Source organism: Engystomops pustulosus, chromosome 7 (assembly GCF_040894005.1).
Source record: "Engystomops pustulosus chromosome 7, aEngPut4.maternal, whole genome shotgun sequence".
Lineage (NCBI taxonomy): Eukaryota > Metazoa > Chordata > Amphibia > Anura > Leptodactylidae > Engystomops > Engystomops pustulosus.
Genome location: NC_092417.1, coordinates 136776599 through 136790825, shown reverse-complemented (window position 1 = coordinate 136790825; position 14227 = coordinate 136776599). Strand labels below are relative to the sequence as shown.

Below are 14227 nucleotides of genomic sequence, written 5' to 3'. Positions count from 1 at the left end.
GGAATGACTCGGCACCGCCACTTTTCCTTCGGCGCAAAAGAAACAGTGTGCTGAAATGGTCAGACTTGAGATTTTCTTCAGACCACTTGGCTAATAAGAGGACTCCAGATATCCTCTTTAGGAGCTGTTTTCAGGGTGGCAGAAGATCTGAGGAGGTGCACAACCGGCCGAACCCCTAGAGATCCCAAGAGCAATGGCATCTGCCCGGAGACTGCCCGATCTTTCCGTCATACTTTCCAAGAGGTCCCGTCTTTGTCGGAGGATGTCAGTCATTCATTCAGCTGAATGCCATTTCCATCAACTGCCGCCGTTTGTTTGCTTTCAACCCCCTTTGATTTCAGAGGTGCATGGAAAGAGGCCTTGCTGGGGGGTCGCAAGCAGCTCGACTTTGGCCGCAGCGCGACAGGCCCCTGCCAGCAGCTTGTTCCTCGTTAGTATAGTGGTGAGTATCCCCGCCTGTCACGCGGGAGACCGGGGTTCGATTCCCCGACGGGGAGAGCTTTGCATTTTTTCTCGCCCGAGTCTTGCTTTCGTGCGGAGCTCTTTCCCAAGACTGTCCTCACAGTTCCTTCTTGGACATGGTCCCACCTCAGGAAGTCGAGCTTTCCGTTTGATACCGAGAAGCTTGGCCGCTCGCCAGCTCCTCGTTCACGTAGCGCCGACAGTAGCAGGTTGGTTTCACCTATAAAAGCACCGCCTCATCCCTAGGAATGACTCGGCACCGCCACTTTTCCTTCGGCGCAAAAGAAACAGTGTGCTGAAATGGTCAGACTTGAGATTTTCTTCAGACCACTTGGCTAATAAGAGGACTCCGGATATCCTCTTTAGGAGCTGTTTTCAGGGTGGCAGAAGATCTGAGGAGGTGCACAACCGGCCGAACCCCTAGAGATCCCAAGAGCAATGGCATCTGCCCGGAGACTGCCCGATCTTTCCGTCATACTTTCCAAGAGGTCCCGTCTTTGTCGGAGGATGTCAGTCATTCATTCAGCTGAATGCCATTTCCATCAACTGCCGCCGTTTGTTTGCTTTCAACCCCCTTTGATTTCAGAGGTGCATGGAAAGAGGCCTTGCTGGGGGGTCGCAAGCAGCTCGACTTTGGCCGCAGCGCGACAGGCCCCTGCCAGCAGCTTGTTCCTCGTTAGTATAGTGGTGAGTATCCCCGCCTGTCACGCGGGAGACCGGGGTTCGATTCCCTGACGGGGAGAGCTTTGCATTTTTTCTCGCCCGAGTCTTGCTTTCGTGCGGAGCTCTTTCCCAAGACTGTCCTCACAGTTCCTTCTTGGACATGGTCCCACCTCAGGAAGTCGAGCTTTCCGTTTGATACCGAGAAGCTTGGCCGCTCGCCAGCTCCTCGTTCACGTAGCGCCGACAGTAGCAGGTTGGTTTCACCTATAAAAGCACCGCCTCATCCCTAGGAATGACTCGGCACCGCCACTTTTCCTTCGGCGCAAAAGAAACAGTGTGCTGAAATGGTCAGACTTGAGATTTTCTTCAGACCACTTGGCTAATAAGAGGACTCCAGATATCCTCTTTAGGAGCTGTTTTCAGGGTGGCAGAAGATCTGAGGAGGTGCACAACCGGCCGAACCCCTAGAGATCCCAAGAGCAATGGCATCTGCCCGGAGACTGCCCGATCTTTCCGTCATACTTTCCAAGAGGTCCCGTCTTTGTCGGAGGATGTCAGTCATTCATTCAGCTGAATGCCATTTCCATCAACTGCCGCCGTTTGTTTGCTTTCAACCCCCTTTGATTTCAGAGGTGCATGGAAAGAGGCCTTGCTGGGGGGTCGCAAGCAGCTCGACTTTGGCCGCAGCGCGACAGGCCCCTGCCAGCAGCTTGTTCCTCGTTAGTATAGTGGTGAGTATCCCCGCCTGTCACGCGGGAGACCGGGGTTCGATTCCCCGACGGGGAGAGCTTTGCATTTTTTCTCGCCCGAGTCTTGCTTTTGTGCGGAGCTCTTTCCCAAGACTGTCCTCACAGTTCCTTCTTGGACATGGTCCCACCTCAGGAAGTCGAGCTTTCCGTTTGATACCGAGAAGCTTGGCCGCTCGCCAGCTCCTCGTTCACGTAGCGCCGACAGTAGCAGGTTGGTTTCACCTATAAAAGCACCGCCTCATCCCTAGGAATGACTCGGCACCGCCACTTTTCCTTCGGCGCAAAAGAAACAGTGTGCTGAAATGGTCAGACTTGAGATTTTCTTCAGACCACTTGGCTAATAAGAGGACTCCAGATATCCTCTTTAGGAGCTGTTTTCAGGGTGGCAGAAGATCTGAGGAGGTGCACAACCGGCCGAACCCCTAGAGATCCCAAGAGCAATGGCATCTGCCCGGAGACTGCCCGATCTTTCCGTCATACTTTCCAAGAGGTCCCGTCTTTGTCGGAGGATGTCAGTCATTCATTCAGCTGAATGCCATTTCCATCAACTGCCGCCGTTTGTTTGCTTTCAACCCCCTTTGATTTCAGAGGTGCATGGAAAGAGGCCTTGCTGGGGGGTCGCAAGCAGCTCGACTTTGGCCGCAGCGCGACAGGCCCCTGCCAGCAGCTTGTTCCTCGTTAGTATAGTGGTGAGTATCCCCGCCTGTCACGCGGGAGACCGGGGTTCGATTCCCCGACGGGGAGAGCTTTGCATTTTTTCTCGCCCGAGTCTTGCTTTCCTGCGGAGCTCTTTCCCAAGACTGTCCTCACAGTTCCTTCTTGGACATGGTCCCACCTCAGGAAGTCGAGCTTTCCGTTTGATACCGAGAAGCTTGGCCGCTCGCCAGCTCCTCGTTCACGTAGCGCCGACAGTAGCAGGTTGGTTTCACCTATAAAAGCACCGCCTCATCCCTAGGAATGACTCGGCACCGCCACTTTTCCTTCGGCGCAAAAGAAACAGTGTGCTGAAATGGTCAGACTTGAGATTTTCTTCAGACCACTTGGCTAATAAGAGGACTCCAGATATCCTCTTTAGGAGCTGTTTTCAGGGTGGCAGAAGATCTGAGGAGGTGCACAACCGGCCGAACCCCTAGAGATCCCAAGAGCAATGGCATCTGCCCGGAGACTGCCCGATCTTTCCGTCATACTTTCCAAGAGGTCCCGTCTTTGTCGGAGGATGTCAGTCATTCATTCAGCTGAATGCCATTTCCATCAACTGCCGCCGTTTGTTTGCTTTCAACCCCCTTTGATTTCAGAGGTGCATGGAAAGAGGCCTTGCTGGGGGGTCGCAAGCAGCTCGACTTTGGCCGCAGCGCGACAGGCCCCTGCCAGCAGCTTGTTCCTCGTTAGTATAGTGGTGAGTATCCCCGTCTGTCACGCGGGAGACCGGGGTTCTATTCCCCGACGGGGAGAGCTTTGCATTTTTTCTCGCCCGAGTCTTGCTTTCGTGCGGAGCTCTTTCCCAAGACTGTCCTCACAGTTCCTTCTTGGACATGGTCCCACCTCAGGAAGTCGAGCTTTCCGTTTGATACCGAGAAGCTTGGCCGCTCGCCAGCTCCTCGTTCACGTAGCGCCGACAGTAGCAGGTTGGTTTCACCTATAAAAGCACCGCCTCATCCCTAGGAATGACTCGGCACCGCCACTTTTCCTTCGGCGCAAAAGAAACAGTGTGCTGAAATGGTCAGACTTGAGATTTTCTTCAGACCACTTGGCTAATAAGAGGACTCCAGATATCCTCTTTAGGAGCTGTTTTCAGGGTGGCAGAAGATCTGAGGAGGTGCACAACCGGCCGAACCCCTAGAGATCCCAAGAGCAATGGCATCTGCCCGGAGACTGCCCGATCTTTCCGTCATACTTTCCAAGAGGTCCCGTCTTTGTCGGAGGATGTCAGTCATTCATTCAGCTGAATGCCATTTCCATCAACTGCCGCCGTTTGTTTGCTTTCAACCCCCTTTGATTTCAGAGTTGCATGGAAAGAGGCCTTGCTGGGGGGTCGCAAGCAGCTCGACTTTGGCCGCAGCGCGACAGGCCCCTGCCAGCAGCTTGTTCCTCGTTAGTATAGTGGTGAGTATCCCCGCCTGTCACGCGGGAGACCGGGATTCGATTCCCCGACGGGGAGAGCTTTGCATTTTTTCTCGCCCGAGTCTTGCTTTCGTGCGGAGCTCTTTCCCAAGACTGTCCTCACAGTTCCTTCTTGGACATGGTCCCACCTCAGGAAGTCGAGCTTTCCGTTTGATACCGAGAAGCTTGGCCGCTCGCCAGCTCCTCGTTCACGTAGCGCCGACAGTAGCAGGTTGGTTTCACCTATAAAAGCACCGCCTCATCCCTAGGAATGACTCGGCACCGCCACTTTTCCTTCGGCGCAAAAGAAACAGTGTGCTGAAATGGTCAGACTTGAGATTTTCTTCAGACCACTTGGCTAATAAGAGGACTCCAGATATCCTCTTTAGGAGCTGTTTTCAGGGTGGCAGAAGATCTGAGGAGGTGCACAACCGGCCGAACCCCTAGAGATCCCAAGAGCAATGGCATCTGCCCGGAGACTGCCCGATCTTTCCGTCATACTTTCCAAGAGGTCCCGTCTTTGTCGGAGGATGTCAGTCATTCATTCAGCTGAATGCCATTTCCATCAACTGCCGCCGTTTGTTTGCTTTCAACCCCCTTTGATTTCAGAGGTGCATGGAAAGAGGCCTTGCTGGGGGGTCGCAAGCAGCTCGACTTTGGCCGCAGCGCGACAGGCCCCTGCCAGCAGCTTGTTCCTCGTTAGTATAGTGGTGAGTATCCCCGCCTGTCACGCGGGAGACCGGGGTTCGATTCCCCGACGGGGAGAGCTTTGCATTTTTTCTCGCCCGAGTCTTGCTTTCGTGCGGAGCTCTTTCCCAAGACTGTCCTCACAGTTCCTTCTTGGACATGGTCCCACCTCAGGAAGTCGAGCTTTCCGTTTGATACCGAGAAGCTTGGCCGCTCGCCAGCTCCTCGTTCACGTAGCGCCGACAGTAGCAGGTTGGTTTCACCTATAAAAGCACCGCCTCATCCCTAGGAATGACTCGGCACCGCCACTTTTCCTTCGGCGCAAAAGAAACAGTGTGCTGAAATGGTCAGACTTGAGATTTTCTTCAGACCACTTGGCTAATAAGAGGACTCCAGATATCCTCTTTAGGAGCTGTTTTCAGGGTGGCAGAAGATCTGAGGAGGTGCACAACCGGCCGAACCCCTAGAGATCCCAAGAGCAATGGCATCTGCCCGGAGACTGCCCGATCTTTCCGTCATACTTTCCAAGAGGTCCCGTCTTTGTCGGAGGATGTCAGTCATTCATTCAGCTGAATGCCATTTCCATCAACTGCCGCCGTTTGTTTGCTTTCAACCCCCTTTGATTTCAGAGGTGCATGGAAAGAGGCCTTGCTGGGGGGTCGCAAGCAGCTCGACTTTGGCCGCAGCGCGACAGGCCCCTGCCAGCAGCTTGTTCCTCGTTAGTATAGTGGTGAGTATCCCCGCCTGTCACGCGGGAGACCGGGGTTCGATTCCCCGACGGGGAGAGCTTTGCATTTTTTCTTGCCCGAGTCTTGCTTTCGTGCGGAGCTCTTTCCCAAGACTGTCCTCACAGTTCCTTCTTGGACATGGTCCCACCTCAGGAAGTCGAGCTTTCCGTTTGATACCGAGAAGCTTGGCCGCTCGCCAGCTCCTCGTTCACGTAGCGCCGACAGTAGCAGGTTGGTTTCACCTATAAAAGCACCGCCTCATCCCTAGGAATGACTCGGCACCGCCACTTTTCCTTCGGCGCAAAAGAAACAGTGTGCTGAAATGGTCAGACTTGAGATTTTCTTCAGACCACTTGGCTAATAAGAGGACTCCAGATATCCTCTTTAGGAGCTGTTTTCAGGGTGGCAGAAGATCTGAGGAGGTGCACAACCGGCCGAACCCCTAGAGATCCCAAGAGCAATGGCATCTGCCCGGAGACTGCCCGATCTTTCCGTCATACTTTCCAAGAGGTCCCGTCTTTGTCGGAGGATGTCAGTCATTCATTCAGCTGAATGCCATTTCCATCAACTGCCGCCGTTTGTTTGCTTTCAACCCCCTTTGATTTCAGAGGTGCATGGAAAGAGGCCTTGCTGGGGGGTCGCAAGCAGCTCGACTTTGGCCGCAGCGCGACAGGCCCCTGCCAGCAGCTTGTTCCTCGTTAGTATAGTGGTGAGTATCCCCGTCTGTCACGCGGGAGACCGGGGTTCTATTCCCCGACGGGGAGAGCTTTGCATTTTTTCTCGCCCGAGTCTTGCTTTCGTGCGGAGCTCTTTCCCAAGACTGTCCTCACAGTTCCTTCTTGGACATGGTCCCACCTCAGGAAGTCGAGCTTTCCGTTTGATACCGAGAAGCTTGGCCGCTCGCCAGCTCCTCGTTCACGTAGCGCCGACAGTAGCAGGTTGGTTTCACCTATAAAAGCACCGCCTCATCCCTAGGAATGACTCGGCACCGCCACTTTTCCTTCGGCGCAAAAGAAACAGTGTGCTGAAATGGTCAGACTTGAGATTTTCTTCAGACCACTTGGCTAATAAGAGGACTCCAGATATCCTCTTTAGGAGCTGTTTTCAGGGTGGCAGAAGATCTGAGGAGGTGCACAACCGGCCGAACCCCTAGAGATCCCAAGAGCAATGGCATCTGCCCGGAGACTGCCCGATCTTTCCGTCATACTTTCCAAGAGGTCCCGTCTTTGTCGGAGGATGTCAGTCATTCATTCAGCTGAATGCCATTTCCATCAACTGCCGCCGTTTGTTTGCTTTCAACCCCCTTTGATTTCAGAGGTGCATGGAAAGAGGCCTTGCTGGGGGGTCGCAAGCAGCTCGACTTTGGCAGCAGCGCGACAGGCCCCTGCCAGCAGCTTGTTCCTCGTTAGTATAGTGGTGAGTATCCCCGCCTGTCACGCGGGAGACCGGGGTTCGATTCCCCGACGGGGAGAGCTTTGCATTTTTTCTCGCCCGAGTCTTGCTTTCGTGCGGAGCTCTTTCCCAAGACTGTCCTCACAGTTCCTTCTTGGACATGGTCCCACCTCAGGAAGTCGAGCTTTCCGTTTGATACCGAGAAGCTTGGCCGCTCGCCAGCTCCTCGTTCACGTAGCGCCGACAGTAGCAGGTTGGTTTCACCTATAAAAGCACCGCCTCATCCCTAGGAATGACTCGGCACCGCCACTTTTCCTTCGGCGCAAAAGAAACAGTGTGCTGAAATGGTCAGACTTGAGATTTTCTTCAGACCACTTGGCTAATAAGAGGACTCCAGATATCCTCTTTAGGAGCTGTTTTCAGGGTGGCAGAAGATCTGAGGAGGTGCACAACCGGCCGAACCCCTAGAGATCCCAAGAGCAATGGCATCTGCCCGGAGACTGCCCGATCTTTCCGTCATACTTTCCAAGAGGTCCCGTCTTTGTCGGAGGATGTCAGTCATTCATTCAGCTGAATGCCATTTCCATCAACTGCCGCCGTTTGTTTGCTTTCAACCACCTTTGATTTCAGAGTTGCATGGAAAGAGGCCTTGCTGGGGGGTCGCAAGCAGCTCGACTTTGGCCGCAGCGCGACAGGCCCCTGCCAGCAGCTTGTTCCTCGTTAGTATAGTGGTGAGTATCCCCGCCTGTCACGCGGGAGACCGGGATTCGATTCCCCGACGGGGAGAGCTTTGCATTTTTTCTCGCCCGAGTCTTGCTTTCGTGCGGAGCTCTTTCCCAAGACTGTCCTCACAGTTCCTTCTTGGACATGGTCCCACCTCAGGAACTCGAGCTTTCCGTTTGATACCGAGAAGCTTGGCCGCTCGCCAGCTCCTCGTTCACGTAGCGCCGACAGTAGCAGGTTGGTTTCACCTATAAAAGCACCGCCTCATCCCTAGGAATGACTCGGCACCGCCACTTTTCCTTCGGCGCAAAAGAAACAGTGTGCTGAAATGGTCAGACTTGAGATTTTCTTCAGACCACTTGGCTAATAAGAGGACTCCAGATATCCTCTTTAGGAGCTGTTTTCAGGGTGGCAGAAGATCTGAGGAGGTGCACAACCGGCCGAACCCCTAGAGATCCCAAGAGCAATGGCATCTGCCCGGAGACTGCCCGATCTTTCCGTCATACTTTCCAAGAGGTCCCGTCTTTGTCGGAGGATGTCAGTCATTCATTCAGCTGAATGCCATTTCCATCAACTGCCGCCGTTTGTTTGCTTTCAACCCCCTTTGATTTCAGAGGTGCATGGAAAGAGGCCTTGCTGGGGGGTCGCAAGCAGCTCGACTTTGGCCGCAGCGCGACAGGCCCCTGCCAGCAGCTTGTTCCTCGTTAGCATAGTGGTGAGTATCCCCGCCTGTCACGCGGGAGACCGGGGTTCTATTCCCCGACGGGGAGAGCTTTGCATTTTTTCTCGCCCGAGTCTTGCTTTCGTGCGGAGCTCTTTCCCAAGACTGTCCTCACAGTTCCTTCTTGGACATGGTCCCACCTCAGGAAGTCGAGCTTTCCGTTTGATACCGAGAAGCTTGGCCGCTCGCCAGCTCCTCGTTCACGTAGCGCCGACAGTAGCAGGTTGGTTTCACCTATAAAAGCACCGCCTCATCCCTAGCAATGACTCGGCACCGCCACTTTTCCTTCGGCGCAAAAGAAACAGTGTGCTGAAATGGTCAGACTTGAGATTTTCTTCAGACCACTTGGCTAATAAGAGGACTCCAGATATCCTCTTTAGGAGCTGTTTTCAGGGTGGCAGAAGATCTGAGGAGGTGCACAACCGGCCGAACCCCTAGAGATCCCAAGAGCAATGGCATCTGCCCGGAGACTGCCCGATCTTTCCGTCATACTTTCCAAGAGGTCCCGTCTTTGTCGGAGGATGTCAGTCATTCATTCAGCTGAATGCCATTTCCATCAACTGCCGCCGTTTGTTTGCTTTCAACCCCCTTTGATTTCAGAGGTGCATGGAAAGAGGCCTTGCTGGGGGGTCGCAAGCAGCTCGACTTTGGCCGCAGCGCGACAGGCCCCTGCCAGCAGCTTGTTCCTCGTTAGTATAGTGGTGAGTATCCCCGCCTGTCACGCGGGAGACCGGGGTTCGATTCCCCGACGGGGAGAGCTTTGCATTTTTTCTCGCCCGAGTCTTGCTTTCGTGCGGAGCTCTTTCCCAAGACTGTCCTCACAGTTCCTTCTTGGACATGGTCCCACCTCAGGAAGTCGAGCTTTCCGTTTGATACCGAGAAGCTTGGCCGCTCGCCAGCTCCTCGTTCACGTAGCGCCGACAGTAGCAGGTTGGTTTCACCTATAAAAGCACCGCCTCATCCCTAGGAATGACTCGGCACCGCCACTTTTCCTTCGGCGCAAAAGAAACAGTGTGCTGAAATGGTCAGACTTGAGATTTTCTTCAGACCACTTGGCTAATAAGAGGACTCCAGATATCCTCTTTAGGAGCTGTTTTCAGGGTGGCAGAAGATCTGAGGAGGTGCACAACCGGCCGAACCCCTAGAGATCCCAAGAGCAATGGCATCTGCCCGGAGACTGCCCGATCTTTCCGTCATACTTTCCAAGAGGTCCCGTCTTTGTCGGAGGATGTCAGTCCTTCATTCAGCTGAATGCCATTTCCATCAACTGCCGCCGTTTGTTTGCTTTCAACCCCCTTTGATTTCAGAGGTGCATGGAAAGAGGCCTTGCTGGGGGGTCGCAAGCAGCTCGACTTTGTCCGCAGCGCGACAGGCCCCTGCCAGCAGCTTGTTCCTCGTTAGTATAGTGGTGAGTATCCCCGCCTCACGCGGGAGACCGGGGTCCGATTCCCCGACGGGGAGAGCTTTGCATTTTTTCTCGCCCGAGTCTTGCTTTCGTGCGGAGCTCTTTCCCAAGACTGTCCTCACAGTTCCTTCTTGGACATGGTCCCACCTCAGGAAGTCGAGCTTTCCGTTTGATACCGAGAAGCTTGGCCGCTCGCCAGCTCCTCGTTCACGTAGCGCCGACAGTAGCAGGTTGGTTTCACCTATAAAAGCACCGCCTCATCCCTAGCAATGACTCGGCACCGCCACTTTTCCTTCGGCGCAAAAGAAACAGTGTGCTGAAATGGTCAGACTTGAGATTTTCTTCAGACCACTTGGCTAATAAGAGGACTCCAGATATCCTCTTTAGGAGCTGTTTTCAGGGTGGTAGAAGATCTGAGGAGGTGCACAACCGGCCGAACCCCTAGAGATCCCAAGAGCAATGGCATCTGCCCGGAGACTGCCCGATCTTTCCGTCATACTTTCCAAGAGGTCCCGTCTTTGTCGGAGGATGTCAGTCATTCATTCAGCTGAATGCCATTTCCATCAACTGCCGCCGTTTGTTTGCTTTCAACCCCCTTTGATTTCAGAGGTGCATGGAAAGAGGCCTTGCTGGGGGGGTCGCAAGCAGCTCGACTTTGGCCGCAGCGCGACAGGCCCCTGCCAGCAGCTTGTTCCTCGTTAGTATAGTGGTGAGTATCCCCGCCTCACGCGGGAGACCGGGGTTCGATTCCCCGACGGGGAGAGCTTTGCATTTTTTCTCGCCCGAGTCTTGCTTTCGTGCGGAGCTCTTTCCCAAGACTGTCCTCACAGTTCCTTCTTGGACATGGTCCCACCTCAGGAAGTCGAGCTTTCCGTTTGATACCGAGAAGCTTGGCCGCTCGCCAGCTCCTCGTTCACGTAGCGCCGACAGTAGCAGGTTGGTTTCACCTATAAAAGCACCGCCTCATCCCTAGCAATGACTCGGCACCGCCACTTTTCCTTCGGCGCAAAAGAAACAGTGTGCTGAAATGGTCAGACTTGAGATTTTCTTCAGACCACTTGGCTAATAAGAGGACTCCAGATATCCTCTTTAGGAGCTGTTTTCAGGGTGGCAGAAGATCTGAGGAGGTGCACAACCGGCCGAACCCCTAGAGATCCCAAGAGCAATGGCATCTGCCCGGAGACTGCCCGATCTTTCCGTCATACTTTCCAAGAGGTCCCGTCTTTGTCGGAGGATGTCAGTCATTCATTCAGCTGAATGCCATTTCCATCAACTGCCGCCGTTTGTTTGCTTTCAACCCCCTTTGATTTCAGAGGTGCATGGAAAGAGGCCTTGCTGGGGGGTCGCAAGCAGCTCGACTTTGGCCGCAGCGCGACAGGCCCCTGCCAGCAGCATGTTCCTCATTAGTATAGTGGTGAGTATCCCCGCCTGTCACGCGGGAGACCGGGGTTCGATTCCCCGACGGGGAGAGCTTTGCATTTTTTCTCGCCCGAGTCTTGCTTTCGTGCGGAGCTCTTTCCCAAGACTGTCCTCACAGTTCCTTCTTGGACATGGTCCCACCTCAGGAAGTCGAGCTTTCCGTTTGATACCGAGAAGCTTGGCCGCTCGCCAGCTCCTCGTTCACGTAGCGCCGACAGTAGCAGGTTGGTTTCACCTATAAAAGCACCGCCTCATCCCTAGGAATGACTCGGCACCGCCACTTTTCCTTCGGCGCAAAAGAAACAGTGTGCTGAAATGGTCAGACTTGAGATTTTCTTCAGACCACTTGGCTAATAAGAGGACTCCAGATATCCTCTTTAGGAGCTGTTTTCAGGGTGGCAGAAGATCTGAGGAGGTGCACAACCGGCCGAACCCCTAGAGATCCCAAGAGCAATGGCATCTGCCCGGAGACTGCCCGATCTTTCCGTCATACTTTCCAAGAGGTCCCGTCTTTGTCGGAGGATGTCAGTCATTCATTCAGCTGAATGCCATTTCCATCAACTGCCGCCGTTTGTTTGCTTTCAACCCCCTTTGATTTCAGAGGTGCATGGAAAGAGGCCTTGCTGGGGGGTCGCAAGCAGCTCGACTTTGGCCGCAGCGCGACAGGCCCCTGCCAGCAGCTTGTTCCTCGTTAGTATAGTGGTGAGTATCCCCGCCTGTCACGCGGGAGACCGGGGTTCGATTCCCCGACGGGGAGAGCTTTGCATTTTTTCTCGCCCGAGTCTTGCTTTCGTGCGGAGCTCTTTCCCAAGACTGTCCTCACAGTTCCTTCTTGGACATGGTCCCACCTCAGGAAGTCGAGCTTTCCGTTTGATACCGAGAAGCTTGGCCGCTCGCCAGCTCCTCATTCACGTAGCGCCGACAGTAGCAGGTTGGTTTCACCTATAAAAGCACCGCCTCATCCCTAGGAATGACTCGGCACCGCCACTTTTCCTTCGGCGCAAAAGAAACAGTGTGCTGAAATGGTCAGACTTGAGATTTTCTTCAGACCACTTGGCTAATAAGAGGACTCCAGATATCCTCTTTAGGAGCTGTTTTCAGGGTGGCAGAAGATCTGAGGAGGTGCACAACCGGCCGAACCCCTAGAGATCCCAAGAGCAATGGCATCTGCCCGGAGACTGCCCGATCTTTCCGTCATACTTTCCAAGAGGTCCCGTCTTTGTCGGAGGATGTCAGTCATTCATTCAGCTGAATGCCATTTCCATCAACTGCCGCCGTTTGTTTGCTTTCAACCCCCTTTGATTTCAGAGGTGCATGGAAAGAGGCCTTGCTGGGGGGTCGCAAGCAGCTCGACTTTGGCCGCAGCGCGACAGGCCCCTGCCAGCAGCTTGTTCCTCGTTAGTATAGTGGTGAGTATCCCCGCCTGTCACGCGGGAGACCGGGGTTCGATTCCCCGACGGGGAGAGCTTTGCATTTTTTCTCGCCCGAGTCTTGCTTTCGTGCGGAGCTCTTTCCCAAGACTGTCCTCACAGTTCCTTCTTGGACATGGTCCCACCTCAGGAAGTCGAGCTTTCCGTTTGATACCGAGAAGCTTGGCCGCTCGCCAGCTCCTCGTTCACGTAGCGCCGACAGTAGCAGGTTGGTTTCACCTATAAAAGCACCGCCTCATCCCTAGGAATGACTCGGCACCGCCACTTTTCCTTCGGCGCAAAAGAAACAGTGTGCTGAAATGGTCAGACTTGAGATTTTCTTCAGACCACTTGGCTAATAAGAGGACTCCAGATATCCTCTTTAGGAGCTGTTTTCAGGGTGGCAGAAGATCTGAGGAGGTGCACAACCGGCCGAACCCCTAGAGATCCCAAGAGCAATGGCATCTGCCCGGAGACTGCCCGATCTTTCCGTCATACTTTCCAAGAGGTCCCGTCTTTGTCGGAGGATGTCAGTCATTCATTCAGCTGAATGCCATTTCCATCAACTGCCGCCGTTTGTTTGCTTTCAACCCCCTTTGATTTCAGAGGTGCATGGAAAGAGGCCTTGCTGGGGGGTCGCAAGCAGCTCGACTTTGGCCGCAGCGCGACAGGCCCCTGCCAGCAGCTTGTTCCTCGTTAGTATAGTGGTGAGTATCCCCGCCTGTCACGCGGGAGACCGGGGTTCGATTCCCCGACGGGGAGAGCTTTGCATTTTTTCTCGCCCGAGTCTTGCTTTCGTGCGGAGCTCTTTCCCAAGACTGTCCTCACAGTTCCTTCTTGGACATGGTCCCACCTCAGGAAGTCGAGCTTTCCGTTTGATACCGAGAAGCTTGGCCGCTCGCCAGCTCCTCGTTCACGTAGCGCCGACAGTAGCAGGTTGGTTTCACCTATAAAAGCACCGCCTCATCCCTAGCAATGACTCGGCACCGCCACTTTTCCTTCGGCGCAAAAGAAACAGTGTGCTGAAATGGTCAGACTTGAGATTTTCTTCAGACCACTTGGCTAATAAGAGGACTCCAGATATCCTCTTTAGGAGCTGTTTTCAGGGTGGCAGAAGATCTGAGGAGGTGCACAACCGGCCGAACCCCTAGAGATCCCAAGAGCAATGGCATCTGCCCGGAGACTGCCCGATCTTTCCGTCATACTTTCCAAGAGGTCCCGTCTTTGTCGGAGGATGTCAGTCATTCATTCAGCTGAATGCCATTTCCATCAACTGCCGCCGTTTGTTTGCTTTCAACCCCCTTTGATTTCAGAGGTGCATGAAAAGAGGCCTTGCTGGGGGGTCGCAAGCAGCTCGACTTTGGCCGCAGCGCGACAGGCCCCTGCCAGCAGCTTGTTCCTCGTTAGTATAGTGGTGAGTATCCCCGCCTGTCACGCGGGAGACCGGGGTTCTATTCCCCGACGGGGAGAGCTTTGCATTTTTTCTCGCCCGAGTCTTGCTTTCGTGCGGAGCTCTTTCCCAAGACTGTCCTCACAGTTCCTTCTTGGACATGGTCCCACGTCAGGAAGTCGAGCGTTCCGTTTGATACCGAGAAGCTTGGCCGCTCGCCAGCTCCTCGTTCACGTAGCGCCGACAGTAGCAGGTTGGTTTCACCTATAAAAGCACCGCCTCATCCCTAGCAATGACTCGGCACCGCCACTTTTCCTTCGGCGCAAAAGAAACAGTGTGCTGAAATGGTCAGACTTGAGATTTTCTTCAGACCACTTGG

At 54.2% G+C, this 14227-nt stretch overlaps 10 non-coding genes across 10 annotated transcripts; all 10 read left to right on the top strand.

Moving 5' to 3' along the window:
• The first annotated feature begins 425 nt into the window (after positions 1 to 425).
• Positions 426 to 497, top strand: TRNAD-GUC (transfer RNA aspartic acid (anticodon GUC)). The gene has a single exon. It is a non-coding gene; the product is annotated as a tRNA-Asp (tRNA).
• A 1342-nt stretch (positions 498 to 1839) lies between these two features.
• On the top strand, positions 1840 to 1911 carry TRNAD-GUC (transfer RNA aspartic acid (anticodon GUC)). Its single transcript has one exon. It is a non-coding gene; the product is annotated as a tRNA-Asp (tRNA).
• A 635-nt stretch (positions 1912 to 2546) lies between these two features.
• On the top strand, positions 2547 to 2618 carry TRNAD-GUC (transfer RNA aspartic acid (anticodon GUC)). Its single transcript has one exon. It is a non-coding gene; the product is annotated as a tRNA-Asp (tRNA).
• Positions 2619 to 4667: 2049 nt separating this feature from the next.
• On the top strand, positions 4668 to 4739 carry TRNAD-GUC (transfer RNA aspartic acid (anticodon GUC)). The gene has a single exon. It is a non-coding gene; the product is annotated as a tRNA-Asp (tRNA).
• A 635-nt stretch (positions 4740 to 5374) lies between these two features.
• TRNAD-GUC (transfer RNA aspartic acid (anticodon GUC)) lies at positions 5375 to 5446 on the top strand. The gene has a single exon. It is a non-coding gene; the product is annotated as a tRNA-Asp (tRNA).
• Positions 5447 to 6788: 1342 nt separating this feature from the next.
• On the top strand, positions 6789 to 6860 carry TRNAD-GUC (transfer RNA aspartic acid (anticodon GUC)). The gene has a single exon. It is a non-coding gene; the product is annotated as a tRNA-Asp (tRNA).
• Positions 6861 to 8909: 2049 nt separating this feature from the next.
• Positions 8910 to 8981, top strand: TRNAD-GUC (transfer RNA aspartic acid (anticodon GUC)). The gene has a single exon. It is a non-coding gene; the product is annotated as a tRNA-Asp (tRNA).
• Positions 8982 to 11734: 2753 nt separating this feature from the next.
• Positions 11735 to 11806, top strand: TRNAD-GUC (transfer RNA aspartic acid (anticodon GUC)). Its single transcript has one exon. It is a non-coding gene; the product is annotated as a tRNA-Asp (tRNA).
• Positions 11807 to 12441: 635 nt separating this feature from the next.
• Positions 12442 to 12513, top strand: TRNAD-GUC (transfer RNA aspartic acid (anticodon GUC)). Its single transcript has one exon. It is a non-coding gene; the product is annotated as a tRNA-Asp (tRNA).
• Positions 12514 to 13148: 635 nt separating this feature from the next.
• On the top strand, positions 13149 to 13220 carry TRNAD-GUC (transfer RNA aspartic acid (anticodon GUC)). The gene has a single exon. It is a non-coding gene; the product is annotated as a tRNA-Asp (tRNA).
• Positions 13221 to 14227: the final 1007 nt, after the last annotated feature.